Genomic DNA, 15,631 nt, shown 5'->3' with positions numbered 1-15,631 from the left:
AGTACCAGTACCAGAATGATGAAGGCTACTTATACACAGTACCAGTACTGTCGATGAAGTGCCACTTATACAATATACCAGAAAATGATGAAGGCCAATATACACAGTACCAGGAATAATGAAGGCCACTAATATACCAGTACCAGAATGATGAAGGCTACTTATACACAGTACCAGTACCAGAATGATGAAGGCTACTTATACACAGTACCAGTCAAATGTTTTGACACACCGATCATTCCAGGATTTTCTTTCTTTATATTTACTATTTTCTACATTGTAGAATAATAGAAGACATCAAAACTATGAAATAACACATATGAAATCATGTAGTAAACCAAACGAAGTAGCCACCCTTTAGGGCAAAGCTGACAGCTTAGCAAAGCGCCGATGGCCAGTGGTCACGCTGGAGAAGAAGTGTTTCTCCACGGATGAATCTCCGTTTCAACTGTACCGGCAGATGGCAGACAGCCCTGTCGCTCCTTTCCTGAGTCCACAAATCTCTTTGGGGATGTTGGAGGGATAGGGACGTTCCCGGTGCTCCTTTTCCTGTCTATTAGTCCACGGTGAAACTGGCTCATTAGCATTGTCTTAGTCCAGTGAAACTGGCCTATTAGGTTAGTGTGAAACTGAGGGTCTAGGTTCTTACGGTGAAACTGGCCTATTAGCATTGTCTCAGTCCACGGTGAAACTGGCCATTAGCATTAGCATTGTCTCAGTCCACGGTGAAACTGGCCTATTAGCATTGTCTCAGTCCACGGTGAAACTGGCCTATTACATTGTCTCAGTCCACGGTGAAACTGGCCTATTAGCATCGTCTCAGTCCACGGTGAAACTGGCCTATTAGCATTGTCTCAGTCCACGGTGAAACTGGCCTATTAGCATTGAAACTGGCCTATTAGCATTGTCTCAGTCCACGGTGAAACTGGCCTATTAGCATTGTCTTAGTCCAGTGAAACTGGCCTATTAGCATCGTCTCAGTCCACGGTGAAACTGGCCTATTAGCATCGTCTCAGTCCACGGTGAAACTGGCCTATTAGCATCGTCTCAGTCCACGGTGAAACTGGCCTATTAGCATTGTCTCAGTCCACGGTGAAACTGGCCTATTAGCATTGTCTCAGTCCACGGTGAAACTGGCCTGAAATTAGCACTGCCTCAGTTGAAAGCATTAGCATCTTCAGTCCACGGTGAAACTGGAAACCTATTAGCATTGTCTCAGTCCACGGTGAAACTGGCCTATTAGCATTGTCTCAGTCCACGGTGAAACTGGCCTATTAGCATTGTCTCAGTCCACGGTGAAACTGGCCTATTAGCATTGTCTCAGTCCACGGTGAAACTGGCCTATTAGCATTGTCTCAGTCCACGGTGAAACTGGCCTATTAGCATTGTCTTAGTCCAGTGAAACTGGCCTATTAGCATTGTCTTAGTCCACGGTGAAACTGGCCTATTAGCATGGTCTTAGTCCACTGTGAAACTGGCCTATTAGCAATGTCTTAGTCCACGGTGAAACTGGCCTATTAGCATTTTCTCAGTCCACGGTGAAACTGGCCTATTAGCATTGTCTTAGTCCACGGTGAAACTGGCCCATTAGCATTGTCTTAGTCCACGGTGAAACTGGCCTATTACCAGTGTCTTAGTCCACGGTGAAACTGGCCCATTAGCATCGTCTTAGTCCACGGTGAAACTGGCCTATTAGCATCGTCTCAGTCCACGGTGAAACTGGCCTATTAGCAGTGTCTTAGTCCACGGTGAAACTGGCCTATTAGCATCGTCTTAGTCCACGGTGAAATTGGCCTATTAGCATTGTCTTAGTCCACAGTGAAAGTGGCCTATTAGCATTGTCTTAGTCCACGGTGAATGTGGCCTATTAGCATTGTCTCAGTCCACGGTGAAAGTGGCCTATTAGCATTGTCTCAGTCCACGGTGAAACTGGCCTATTAGCATTGTCTCAGTCCACGGTGAAACTGGCCTATTAGCACTCTCAGTCCACGGTAATATCAGTTCTTACCATCATTGGCTTGAAGACGTTGAAACTGGCCTATTAGCACTGTCTCAGTCCACGGTGATATCAGTTCTTACCATCATTGGCTTGAAGACGTTGAAACTGGCCTATTATCATTGTCTCAGTCCACGGTGAAACTGGCCTATTAGCACTGTCTCAGTCCACGGTGAAACTGGCCTATTAGCATCGTCTCAGTCCACGGTAATATCAGTTCTTACCATCATTGGCTTGAAGACGTTAAGCTCAAAGTGTCCGTTGCTGCCTCCGATGGTCACAGCCACGTTGTTTCCCATCACCTGGGCTGCTACCATGGTCATGGCCTCACACTGGGTGGGGTTAACTTTCCCTGGAAGATAGACATTCACACAGTTAAAACCCTGTGGGTCAAACCCATATTAGTGTCAAACACACATTGGTTAAAACACCATGGTTAAAACTCATAGTGGTTAAGACCCCACAGTCGACGACCCCTTTCAGCTCTTCCCCCCCCCCAAACAAACAGTTGTTGTTTTTTTACTGTTACAAACTGTTCTACTTGTGCAAATAAACTAAACCCAGTCCAAGGTAGGGCTGTAACGTTACGCGAGCCCCAATCACAACCTGCTGACATCCTACAACAACACCGCTGAACAGAGGTCCACAACACGACTTCTGAGAGGAGGGTAAAACACTGGACGGCACCACTTTCAAGGCTCTCCCTAAATGTCAAGGCCTTTAGTAGAAACTGTTCTGCAATCAGTCCATCAGTGTAGGATCCCTTCAGGTCATGTCAAGGCCAGTCTGTTCTGTAATCAGTCCATACCTTTGTCAACATGTCAGTCATGTCAGCCTTTGTCAACATGTTATTGTGCTGCAGTCTGAATAAAGGCAGGTTGTGGGTAGCTAGAGAGGTAGTCTGACTAAAGACAGGTTGTGGGTAGCTAGAGGCTGTCTGAATAAAGGCAGGTTGTGGGTAGTTAGAGAGGCTGTCTGAATAAAGGCAGGTTGTGGGTAGCTAGAGAGGCTGTCTGAATAAAGGCAGTTAGAGAGGTGTCTGACTAAAGGCAGGTTGTGGGTAGCTAGAGAGGCTGTCTGAATAAAGGCAGGTTGTGGAGTAGTTAGAGAGGCAGGTCTGAATAGAGAGGCTGGTGTGGGTAGCTAGGAGAGGCTGTCTGAATAAAGGCAGGTTGTGGGTAGAGGTAGTCTGAATAAAGGCAGGGTTGTGGGAATAAAGACTATTAGAGGCTGTCTGAATAAAGGCAGGTTGTGGGTAGCTAGAGAGGCTGTCTGAATAAAGGCAGGTTGTGGGTAGCTAGAGAGGCTGTCTGAATAAAGGCAGGTTGTGGGTAGCTAGAGAGGCTGTCTGAATAAAGACAGGTTGTGGGTAGCTAGAGAGGCTGTCTGAATAAAGGCAGGTTGTGGGTAGCTTATCTGAATAAAGACAGGTTGTGGGTAGCTAGGAGAGGCTGTCTGAATAAAAGGCAGGTTGTGGGTAGTTAGAGAGGCTGTCTGAATAAAGACAGGTTGTGGGTAGCTAGAGAGGCTGTCTGACCAAAGACAGGCTGTAGGGTAGCTAGAGAGTGGGGCTGTCTTGAATAAAGGGTGTGGGTAGCTAGAGAGGCTGGGTAGCCAGGAGAGGCTGTCTAATTAAGGCAGGTTGTGGGTAGCTAGAGGCTGTCTGACCAAAGACAGGTTGTGGGTAGCTAGAGAGGCTGTCTGAATAAAAGGCAGGTTGTGGGTAGCTAGAGAGGCTGTCTGACTAAAGACAGGTTGTGGGTAGCTAGAGAGGCTGTCTGAATTAAGGCAGGTTGTGGGTAGTTAGAGAGGCTGTCTGAATAAAGACAGGCTGTGGGTAGCTAGAGAGGCTGTCTGAATAAAGGCAGGTTGTGTCTAGAGAGGCTGTCTGACTAAAGACAGGTTGTGGGTAGCTAGAGAGGCTGTCTGAATAAAGACAGGTTGTGGGTAGCTAGAGAGGCTGTCTGAATAAAGGTAGCTGTGGTAGAGAGAGGCTGTCTGAATAAAGGCAGGTTGTAGTTAGAGAGGCTGTCTGAATAAAGGCAGGTTGTGTAGTTAGAGAGGCTGTCTGAATAAAGGCAGGTTGTGGGTAATAGAGAGGCTGTCTGAATAAAGACATGGGGTAGCTAGAGAGGTAGTCTGAATAAAGACAGGTTGTGGGTAGCTAGACAGGCTGTCTGACTAAAGGCAGGTTGGGTAGCTAGAGAGGGTCCCACTAAAGGCAGGTTGTGGTAGCTAGAGAGGTAGTCTGACTAAAGGCAGAAGGTTGTGGGTAGGTGTTAGAGAGGCTGTCTGACCAAAGGCAGGTAGGGTAGTTAGAGAGCTGTCTGAATAAAGGCAGGTTGTGGGTAGTTAGAGAGGCTGTCTGAATAAAGACAGGTTGTGGGTAGCTAGAGAGGCTGTCTGAATAAAGGCAGGTTGTGGGTAGCTAGAGAGGTAGTCTGACTAAAGGCAGGTTGTGGGTAGCTAGAGAGGCTGTCTGACTAAAGGCAGGTTGTGGGTAGCTAGAGAGGCTGTCTGAATAAAGGCAGGTTGTGGGTAGCTAGAGAGGCTGTCTGACTAAAGGCAGGTTGTGGGTAGCTAGAGAGGCTGTCTGAATAAAGGCAGGTTGTGGGTAGCTAGAGAGGCTGTCTGACTAAAGGCAGGTTGTGGGTAGCTAGAGAGAGGCCTGAATAAAGACAGGCTGTGGGTAGCTAGAGGTAGTCTGAATAAAGACAGGTTGTGGGTAGTTAGACAGGCTGTCTGAATAAAGGCAGGTTGTGGGTAGCTAGAGAGGCTGTCTGACTAAAGGCAGGTTGTGGGTAGCTAGAGGCTGTCTGAATAAAGACAGGTTGTGGGTAGCTAGAGAGGTAGTCTGAATAAAGACAGGTTGTGGGTAGCTAGACAGGCTGTCTGACTAAAGGCAGGTTGTGGGTAGCTAGAGAGGCTGTCTGACTAAAGGCAGGTTGTGGGTAGCTAGAGAGGCTGTCTGAATAAAGGCAGGTTGTGGGTAGCTAGAGAGGCTGTCTGAATAAAGACAGGTTGTGGGTAGCTAGAGAGGTAGTCTGAATAAAGACAGGTTGTGGGTAGCTAGACAGGCTGTCTGACTAAAGGCAGGTTGTGGGTAGCTAGAGAGGCTGTCTGACTAAAGGCAGGTTGTGGGTAGCTAGAGAGGTAGTCTGACTAAAGGCAGGTTGTGGGTAGTTAGAGAGGCTGTCTGACTAAAGGCAGGTTGTGGGTAGTTAGAGAGGCTGTCTGAATAAAGCAGGTTGTGGGGTTAGAGAGGTTGTCTGAATAAAGACAGGCTGTGGTAGCTAGAGAGGCTGTCTGAATAAAGGCAGGTTGTGGGTAGCTAGAGCTGTCTGACTAAAGGCAGGTTGTGGGTAGCTAGAGAGGCTGTCTGACTAAAGGCAGGTTGTGGGTAGCTAGAGAGGCTGTCTGACTAAAGGCAGGTTGTGGGTAGCTAGAGAGGCTGTCTGACTAAAGGCAGGGTTAGAGAGCTGTCTGAATAAAGGCAGGTTGTGGGTAGCTAGAGGCTAGTCTGACTGCAGGTTGTGGGTAGCTAGAGAGGCTGTCTGACTAAAGGCAGGTTGTGGGTAGCTAGAGAGGCTGTCTGAATAAATGTTTATAACATCTCCTGCTGAAGTAGAGGTCAAGAGGGGGTAGTAAAGTAAAGTAGTGAAGTAAAGGCCTGGACAAAAATACATCTTGAAACCTGACCCACCCTAGATGTGGCGTGGATGATTTCTGACAGCTGGGAGTTAGGTGGGGTCATGTAGCTCTGAGTTAGGTGGGGTCATGTAGCTCTGTTATAACAGCTGGGAGTTAGGTGGGTCATGTAGCTAACAGCTGGGGAGTTAGGTAAATGTAGCCTGGGGTCATGTAGCTCTGTTCAGACAGCTGGGAGTTCAGACAGCTGGGAGTTAGGTGGGGTCATGTAGCTCTTGTTATAACAGCTGGGAGTTAGGTGGGGTCATGTAGCTCTGTTCAGACAGCTGGGAGTTAGGGTCATGTAGCTCTGTTAACAGACAGCTGGGTTATAACAGTTAGGTGGGGTCATGTAGCTCTGTTCAGACAGCTGGGAGTCTGTTCAGACAGCTGGGGTCATGTAGCTCTGTTCTACATAGCTAATGCCAGACCACTGGGACAAGTGTTCTATGCCATCTATGGCATGTCCAAATACTGTTGACTCTGATCTCTAGTCTATGTATTACTCATCTCATATGTATATACTGTATTCTATTCTACTGTATCTTAGTCTATGCATTACTCATCTCATATGTATATACTGTATTCTATTCTACTGTATCTTAGTCTATGTATTACTCATCTCATATGTATATACTGTATTCTATTCTACTGTATCTTAGTCTATGCATTACTCATCTCATATGTAGAGACTGTATTCTATACTACTGTATTTTAGTCTATGCCGCTCTGACATTACTCATCCATATATGTATATATTCTTAATTCCATTCCTTTACTAAGATGTGTGTACTGGGTAGTTGTTGTGAAATTGTTTGATTATTACTGCACTGTCGGAGCTAGAAAAACAAGCATTTCGCTACACTCGCAATTACATCTGCTAAACACGTGTATGTAACCAATCGAATTTGATTCGACAGTGAACTATATCGTGTTATGCTTGACAACAATGGTGAAAACCAGACTACGGAAAACTCACCAGGCATGATGCTGCTACCAGGCTCGTTCTCGGGCAGACAGAGTTCTCCCAGGCCAGAGCGGGGCCCGGACCCCAGGAAGCGGATATCATTGGCGATCTTCATCATACTGACGGCCACCGTGTTCAACGCGCCGCTCAGCTCCACCAGAGCATCGTGGGCCGCCAGAGCCTCAAATTTGTTGGGAGCAGTCACGAACGGCAGACCTGGAGACAGGATGTGACATCATGTAGACAGGTCTTGATAAAAACAGAAACAATTCAAGGTTGACAGAGTATATAATGTCTGATTTATGATAACAGCTGGGTGGGTAAACTGTAGCCATTACACCACAATGCAAACCCTTTGACAGAACCAAGTGACTTGGTGTACAGAGAAAACAGGAGAGGACCTAGTGCAGAGCCTTGGGGGACACCAGTAGTGAGACATTATAGAGGACCTAGTGCAGAGCTGTGGGGGACACCAGTAGTGATACATTATAGAGGACCTAGTGCAGAGCCCTGGGGGGACACCAGTAGTGAGATATTAAAGAGGACCTAGTACAGAGCCCAGGGGGACACCAGTAGTGAGACATTATAGAGGACCTAGTGCAGAGCCCTGGGGGACACCAGTAGTGAGACATTATAGAGGACCTAGTGCAGAGCCCTGGGGGACACCAGTAGTGAGACATTAAAGAGGGACCTAGTGCATAGAGCCCAGGGGGACACCAGTAGTGATACATTTATAGCGGACCTAGTGCAGAGCCCTGGGGGACACCAGTAGTGAGAAAACGTGGACCAGACATGACTATGATAACCATTATGAAATGTATGTATGTATGTGTGTATGTATAACCTCCTGTACCTGTGAGAGAGGCGACAGTAGCTGCTACCTTCTCAGCGAAGCCGATGCGCGTGTTGAGGCCCGTGCCCACGGCAGTACCTCCTGCTGCCAGCTCATATATTCTGGGCATGGCCGTCTTCCGCTCTACTGTACTTACACTGTTGCACATACCCACCGAACTCCTGTAAAACCAAGAGAAACAGGACAGTTAGTCGGCTGGTAGAAATACATTTTAAATGGCTCATTGGGACAGTTAGTCGACTGGTAGAAATAGATTTTAAATGGCTCATTGGGACAGTTGGTCGGCTGGTAGAAATACATTTTAAATGGCTCATTGGGACAGTTGGTCGGCTGGTAGAAATACATTTTAAATGGCTCATTAGGACAGTTGGTAGAAATACATTTTAAATGGCTCATTGGGACAGTTAGTCGACTGGTAGAAATACATTTTAAATGACTCATTGGGACAGTTGGTAGAAATACATTTTAAATGGCTCATTGGGACAGTTGGTAGAAATACATTTTAAATGGCTCATTGGGACAGTTGGTAGAAATACATTTTAAATGGCTCATTGGGACAGTTGGTAGAAATACATTTTAAATGGCTCATTGGGACAGTTGGTAGAAATACATTTTAAATGGCTCATTAGGACAGTTAGTCGACTGGTAGAAATACATTTTAAATGGCTAATTGGGACAGTTAGTCGGCTGGTAGAAATACATTTTAAATGACTCATTGGGACAGTTGGTAGAAATACATTTTAAAATGGCTCATTAGGACAGTTAGTCGACTGGTAGAAATACATTTTAAATGGCTCATTGGGACAGTTAGTCGGCTGGTAGAAATACATTTTAAATGGCTCATTAGGACAGTTGGTAGAAATACATTTTAAATGGCTCATTGGGACAGTTAGTCGACTGGTAGAAATACATTTTAAATGACTCATTGGGACAGTTTGTAGAAATACATTTTAAATGGCTCATTAGGACAGTTGGTAGAAATACATTTTAAATGGCTCATTGGGACAGTTAGTCGACTGGTAGAAATACATTTTAAATGGCTCATTGGGACAGTTGGTAGAAATACATTTTAAATGGCTCATTGGGACAGTTGGTAGAAATACATTTTAAATGGCTCATTAGGACAGTTAGTCGACTGGTAGAAATACATTTTAAATGGCTAATTGGGACAGTTAGTCGACTGGTAGAAATACATTTTAAATGGCTCATTAGGACAGTTGGTAGAAATACATTTTAAATGGCTCATTGGGACAGTTGGTAGAAATACATTTTAAAATGGCTCATTAGGACAGTTAGTCGACTGGTAGAAATACATTTTAAATGGCTCATTAGGACAGTTAGTCGACTGGTAGAAATACATTTTAAATGGCTCATTAGGACAGTTAGTCGGCTGGTAGAAATACATTTTAAATGGCTCATTGGGACAGTTAGTCGACTGGTAGAAATACATTTTAAATGGCTCATTAGGACAGTTGGTAGAAATACATTTTAAATGGCTCATTAGGACAGTTGGTAGAAATACATTTTAAATGGCTCATTGGGACAGTTGGTCGGCTGGTAGAAATACATTTTAAATGGCTCATTGGGACAGTTGGACAGTTGGTAGAAATATATTTTAAATGGCTCATTGGGACAGTTGGTAGAAATACATTTTAAATGGCTCATTGGGACAGTTAGTCGACTGGTAGAAATACATTTTAAATGGCTCATTAGGACAGTTGGTCGACTGGTAGAAATACATTTTAAATGGCTCATTGGGACAGTTAGTCGACTGGTAGAAATACATTTTAAATGACTCATTGGGACAGTTGGTAGAAATACATTTTAAATGGCTCATTGGGACAGTTGGTAGAAATACATTTTAAATGGCTCATTGGGACAGTTGGTAGAAATACATTTTAAATGGCTCATTGGGACAGTTGGTAGAAATACATTTTAAATGGCTCATTAGGACAGTTAGTCGACTGGTAGAAATACATTTTAAATGGCTAATTGGGACAGTTAGTCGACTGGTAGAAATACATTTTAAATGGCTCATTAGGACAGTTGGTAGAAATACATTTTAAATGGCTCATTGGGACAGTTGGTAGAAATACATTTTAAAATGGCTCATTAGGACAGTTAGTCGACTGGTAGAAATACATTTTAAATGGCTCATTAGGACAGTTAGTCGACTGGTAGAAATACATTTTAAATGGCTCATTAGGACAGTTAGTCGGCTGGTAGAAATACATTTTAAATGGCTCATTAGGACAGTTGGTAGAAATACATTTTAAATGGCTCATTAGGACAGTTGGTAGAAATACATTTTAAATGGCTCATTGGGACAGTTAGTCGACTGGTAGAAATACATCTTAAATGGCTCATTAGGACAGTTAGTCGGCTGGTAGAAATACATTTTAAATGGCTCATTGGGACAGTTAGTCGACTGGTAGAAATACATTTTAAATGGCTCATTAGGACAGTTGGTAGAAATACATTTTAAATGGCTCATTAGGACAGTTGGTAGAAATACATTTAAAATGGCCTATTGGGACAGTTGGTCGTTGGTAGAAATACATTTTAAATGGCCTTATTGGGACAGTTGGACAGTTGGTAGAAATATATTTAAATGGCTCATTGGGACAGTTGGTAGAAATACATTTTAAATGGTCTGGGGACAGTTAGTCGACTGGTAGAATACATTTTAAATGGCTCATTAGGGACAGTTGGTTCACTCAGAAATACATTTTAAATGGCTCATTAGGACAGTTAGTCGACTGGTAGAAATACATTTTAAATTAGGACAGTTAGTCGACTGGTAGAAATACATTTTAAATTAGGACAGTTAGTCGGCTGGTAGAAATACATTTTACATTTACTGTACCTGTCCCAGAGACAACGTCCTGTGTGTGTGTGTGTGTACTGCACCTGTCCCAGAGACAACGTCCTGTGTGTGTGTGTGTGTGTGTGTACTGTACCTGTCCCAGAGACAACGGCACAGCGTCCTGTGTGTGTGTGTGTGTGTGTGTGTGTGTGTGTACTGTACCTGTCCCAGAGACAACGTCCTGTGTGTGTGTGTGTGTGTACTGCACCTGTCCCAGAGACAACGTCCTGTGTGTGTGTGTGTGTGTGTACTGTACCTGTCCCAGAGACAACGGCACAGCGTCCTGTGTGTGTGTGCGTCCAATCTTGATGATGTCTTTAAACTCCACGGCCTTGGCGTGCAGGGCGTCGTGGAGGTGTTGTAGACCAGGAAGCAGAACCTCGTGGACCTCTTTGGCTGCTGCGATGTGCATGGCTGTGGGGAACGTATCGCTGGAGCTCTGCAAGAGCAGACGAGGTCAACTACAGGGTTAGTTAGGGTTGGTTAGGTTAGTTAGGTTAGTGTGCATGGCTGTGGGGAACGTATCGTTGGAGCTCTGCAAGAGCAGGAGAGGTCAACCAGCAGGGTTAGTTAGGTTAGTTAGGGTTAGTGTGCATGGCTGTGGGAACGTATCGCTGGGAGCTCTGCAAGAGCAGACGAGAGGTCAACTACAGGTTAGTTAAAAGTTAGGGTTAGTGTGCATGGCTGTGAGGGAACGTATCGTTGGAGCTCTGCAAGAGCAGACGAGAGGTCAACTACAGGGTTAGTTAGGTTATGTGCATGGCTGTGGGAACGTATCGTTGGAGCTCTGCAAAAGAGCAGACGAGAGGTCAACTTCAGGGTTAGTTAGGGTTAGTGTGCATGGCTGTGGGGAACGTATCGTTGGAGCTCTGCAAGAGCAGAGGGTTAGGGTTAGTTAGGGTTAGTGTTAGTTAGGGTTAGTTAGGGTTAGTGTGCATGGCTGTGGGGAACGTATCGTTGGAGCTCTGCAAGGGCAGACGAGAGGTCAACTACAGGAGTTAGTTAGAGTTAGTGTGTGCATAGCTGGGGGAACGATCGTTGAGCTCTGCAAGGCAGACGAGAGGTCAACTACAGGGTTAGTTAGGTTAGTTAGGTTAGTGTGCATGGCTGTGGGAACGTATCGTTGGAGCTCTGCAAGGGCAGACGAGAGGTCAACTACAGGGTTAGTTAGGGTTAGTTAGGGTTAGTGTGCATGGCTGTGGGGAACGTATCGTTGGAGCTCTGCAAGAGCAGACGAGAGGTCAACTACAGGGTTAGTTAGGGTTAGTTAGGGTTAGTTAGGGTTAGTGTGCATGGCTGTGGGGAACGTATCGTTGGAGCTCTGCAAGGGCAGACGAGAGGTCAACTACAGGGTTAGTTAGGGTTAGTTAGGGTTAGTGTGCATGGCTGTGGGGAACGAGAGGACAACTACAGGGTTAGTTAGGGTTAGTTAGGGTTAGACGAGAGGTCAACTACAGGGTTAGTTAGGGTTAGTGTGCATGGCTGTGGGGAACGTATCGTTGGAGCTCTGCAAGGGCAGACGAGAGGTCAACTACAGGGTTAGTTAGGGTTAGACGAGAGGTCAACTACAGGGTTAGTTAGGGTTAGTTAGGGTTAGTGTGCATGGCTGTGGGAAACTAGAAATCAGCTGCAGGGTTAGTTAGGGTTAGACAGAGGTCAGCTACAGGGTTAGTTAGGGGTTAGTTAGGTTAGATTGAGAGGTCAGCATACAGGGTTAGTTAGGGTTAGTGTGCATGGCTGTGGGGAACGTATCGTTGGAGCTCTGCAAGGGCAGACGAGAGGTCAACTACAGGGTTAGTTAGGGTTAGTTAGGGTTAGTGTGCATGGCTGTGGGGAACGAGAGGTCAACTACAGGGTTAGTTAGGGTTAGTTAGGGTTAGACGAGAGGTCAACTACAGGGTTAGTTAGGGTTAGTTAGGGTTAGTGTGCATGGCTGTGGGGAACGAGAGGTCAACTACAGGGTTAGTTAGGGTTAGACGAGAGGTCAACTACAGGGTTAGTTAGGGTACTCTGAAAGTCCCAACTATTTACATTAAATACAGATTAAATAGATATTTAAAAACTCTTTACCTGATCAGATACCTATAAATACAAATATTTAACTAAATGCTGCAAACGCTAGTCTGTTACCCTCCTGAGGGCAAACGCTACAGTCTGTTACCCTCCTGAGGGCAAACGCTACAGTCTGTTACCCTCCTGAGGTCAAACGCTACAGTCTGTTACCCTCCTGAGGCAAAACGCTACAGTCTGTTACCCTCCTGAGGGCAAACGCTACAGTCTGTTACCCTTCTGAGGGCAAACGCTACAGTCTGTTACCTCCTGAGGGCAAACGCTGCAGTCTGTTACCCCTCCTGAGGGCAAACGCTGCAGTCTGTTACCCTCCTGAGGCAAACGCTGCAGTCTGTTACCGTCCTGAGGGCAACGCTACAGTCTGTTACCCTCCTGAGGGCAACGCTGCAGTCTGTTACCCTCCTGAGGGCAAACGCTGCAGTCTGTTACCGTCCTGAGGGCAAACGCTACAGTCTGTTACCCTCCTGAGGGCAACGCTGCAGTCTGTACCCTCCTGAGGGCAAACGCTGCAGTCTGTTACCCTCCTGAGGGCAAAACGCTACAGTCTGTTACCCTCCTGAGGGCAAACGCTACAGTCTGTTACCCTCCTGAGGGCAAACGCTACAGTCTGTTACCGTCCTGAGGGCAAACGCTGCAGTCTGTTACCCTCCTGAGGGCAACGCTGCCGTCTGTTACCCTCCTGAGGGCAAACGCTACGGTCTGTTACCCTCCTGAGGGCAAACGCTACAGTCTGTTACCCTCCTGAGGCAATCGCTACAGTCTGTTACCCTCCTGAGGGCAAAACGCTACAGTCTGTTACCCTCCTGAGGGCAAACGCTACAGTCTGTTACCTCCTGAGGGCAAAACGCTTACAGTCTGTTACCCTCCTGAGGGCAAACGCTACAGTCAAGCGCCCTCCTGAGGGCAAACGCCACAGTCTACACCTTCCTGAGGGCAAACGCTATGTCTGTTACCCTCCTGAGGGCAACGCTACAGTCTGTTACTCCTGGAGGGGCAAACGCTAGTATCTGCCATCCTTCCTGAGGGCAAACGCTACAGTCTGTTACCCTCCTGAGGGCAAACGCTACAGTCTGTTACCTCCTGAGGGCAACGCTAGTCTGTTACCCTCCTGAGGGCAAACGCTACAGTCTGGTTACCCTCCTGAGGGCAACGCTACAGTCTGTTACCCTCCTGAGGACAAACGCTTACAGTCTGTTACCCTCCTGAGGGCAACGCCACAGTCTGTTACCCTCCTGAGGGAAACGCTAGTCTGTTACCCTCCTGAGGGCAAACGCTACAGTCTGTTACCCTCCTGAGGGCAAACGCAGTCTGTTACCCTCCTGAGGGCAAAACGCCAGTCTGTTACCCTCCTGAGGGCAAACGCTAGTCTGTTACCCTCCTGAGGGCAAACGCACAGCCCTGTTACCTCCTGAGGGCAAACGCTACAGTCTGTTACCCTCCTGAGGGCAAACGCTACAGTCTGTTACTCCTGAGGCAAACGCTATGGTCTGTTACCCTCCTGAGGGCAACGCTACAGTCTGTTACCCTCCTGAGGGCAACGCTACAGTCTGTTACCCTCCTGAGGGCAAACGCCAGTCTGTTACCCTCCTGAGGCAAACGCTCTGAGGGCCGTCTGTTACCTCCTGAGGGCAACGCTACAGTCTGTTACCCTCCTGAGGGCAAACGCTACAGTCTGTTACCTCCTGAGGGCAAACGCTACAGTCTGTTACCCTCCTGAGGGCAAACGCTACAGTCTGTTACCCTCCTGAGGGCAAACGCTACAGTCTGTTACCCTCCTGAGGGCAAACGCTACAGTCTGTTACCTCCTGAGGGCAAACGCTACAGTCTGTTACCTCCTGAGGGCAACGCCAGTCTGTTACCCTCCTGAGGGCAAACGCTTAGTCTGTTACCCTCCTGAGGGCAACGCTACAGTCTGTTACCCTCCTGAGGGCAAACGCTTACAGTCTGTTACCTCCTGAGGGCAAACGCTACAGTCTGTTACCTCCTGAGGGCAAACGCTACAGTCTGTTACCCTCCTGAGGGCAAACGCTACAGTCTGTTACCCTCCTGAGGGCAAACGCTAGTCTGTTACCCTCCTGAGGGCAACGCTAGTCTGTTACCTCCTGAGGGCAACGCTAGTCTGTTACCCTCCTGAGGGCAAACGCTACAGTCTGTTACCTCCTGAGGGCAACGCTACAGTCTGTTACCCTCCTGAGGGCAAACGCTACAGTCTGTTACTCCTGAGGGCAAACGCTACAGTCTGTTACCCTCCTGAGGGCAAACGCTACAGTCTGTTACCCTCCTGAGGGCAAACGCTACAGTCTGTTACCTCCTGAGGGCAAACGCTAGTCTGTTACCCCTCCTGAGGGTCCAAATAAAACTAGCTACTTCTATCTGGGCGAAAACTGTTTATTTCCTTCTTTCAACATTTAGTATGAAATGAGAAAGCGTTTCTGGAATGGTTAGCCCACCTGGCTTTTGTTGACGGGTCGTTGGGGTGAACAGGGTCCTTGCTCCCAGCTTCCCTCCGAGGATCTCGATGGCCCTGTTGCTGATCACCCGTTGACGCTCATGTTGGACTGAGTTCCTGACCCGCCCGCTACACCACCAGAGGAAAATGGTCATCCAGCTTACCAGCTGCCACCTGGTAAAGGAACATGGACATCAGACCAGAGAGGTCAACGTGACATCAGACCAGAGAGGAGACATCAGACCAGAGAGGTCAACATGGACATCAGACCAGAGAGGTCAACGTGGACATCAGACCAGAGAGGTCAACGTGAACATCAGACCAGAGAGTCAACGTGACATCAGACCAGAGAGGTCAACGGACATCAGACCAGAGAGGTCAACGTGGACATCAGACCAGAGAGGTCAACGTGGACATCAGACCAGAGAGGTCAACGTGGACATCAGACCAGAGAGGTCAACGTGACATCAGACCAGAGAGGTCAACGTGACATCAGACCAGAGGGTCAAGACATCAGACCAGAGAGGTCAACGTGACATCAGACCAGAGAGGTCAACGGGACATCAGACCAGAGAGACATCAACAGTGGGACATCAGACCAGAGAGACATCAACGAGAGACATCAGACCAGAGAGGTCAACCAGAGACATCAGACCAGAGAGGTCAGACCAGAGGACATCAGACCAGAGAGGTCAACGTGACATCAGACCAGAGAGGCCAACATGCCTTAGTCTGATCCAAGG

General features: G+C 47.1%; 1 pseudogene; it reads right to left on the bottom strand.

Annotated features, from left to right (window-relative positions):
* Positions 1-2,178: 2,178 nt before the first annotated feature.
* LOC135569862 (fumarate hydratase, mitochondrial-like) overlaps positions 2,179-15,631 on the bottom strand; it is an 18,272-nt pseudogene continuing 4,819 nt past the window's right edge.

This window comes from Oncorhynchus nerka, unplaced genomic scaffold (genome assembly GCF_034236695.1).
Source record: "Oncorhynchus nerka isolate Pitt River unplaced genomic scaffold, Oner_Uvic_2.0 unplaced_scaffold_1171, whole genome shotgun sequence".
Classification (NCBI taxonomy): Eukaryota; Metazoa; Chordata; class Actinopteri; order Salmoniformes; family Salmonidae; genus Oncorhynchus; species Oncorhynchus nerka.
Note: the sequence above shows the minus strand (reverse complement) of the source record. Positions and strands in the feature narration are given on the sequence as shown.